Raw genomic sequence first — 308 nt, 5'->3', positions numbered from 1 at the left:
GGCTGGGGCACCCTAAGAGGGGCACCCTAAGAGGAGGACGCACCCCTTGGTGGGGCGATAAGGGGGGCTGGGACACCCTGCACCAGGATTGCATCCCTTCTCTTGGGGTGGGGAGGCATCAGGGGGGCTGGGACACCCCAGGATTGGGGGGGGTTCCCCCCTCTAAATGATTGGGGGGGCTGTGGCATGGGCTGTTCCCCACCATGGCTGGAGGGCGAGGGCTCCCCCAGGGTGTGGAGTCTTCCCCACCCTCAGGGACGGGGGGGGACTGAGAGCAGCTTGGGCACGGCTGGTGTGCAGGGAGTTTC

The 308-nt window shown here is 67.2% G+C and overlaps 1 protein-coding gene across 1 annotated transcript in view; it reads left to right on the top strand.

Moving 5' to 3' along the window:
* DDA1 (DET1 and DDB1 associated 1) overlaps window positions 1–308 on the top strand; it is a 9,290-nt gene that overhangs the window by 383 nt on the left and 8,599 nt on the right. The window lies entirely within an intron of this gene.

Source organism: Calidris pugnax, unplaced genomic scaffold (assembly GCF_001431845.1).
Source record: "Calidris pugnax isolate Ruff unplaced genomic scaffold, ASM143184v1 scaffold896, whole genome shotgun sequence".
NCBI classification, from domain to species: Eukaryota; Metazoa; Chordata; class Aves; order Charadriiformes; family Scolopacidae; genus Calidris; species Calidris pugnax.
This window is presented reverse-complemented; position numbering and strand designations above follow the sequence as displayed.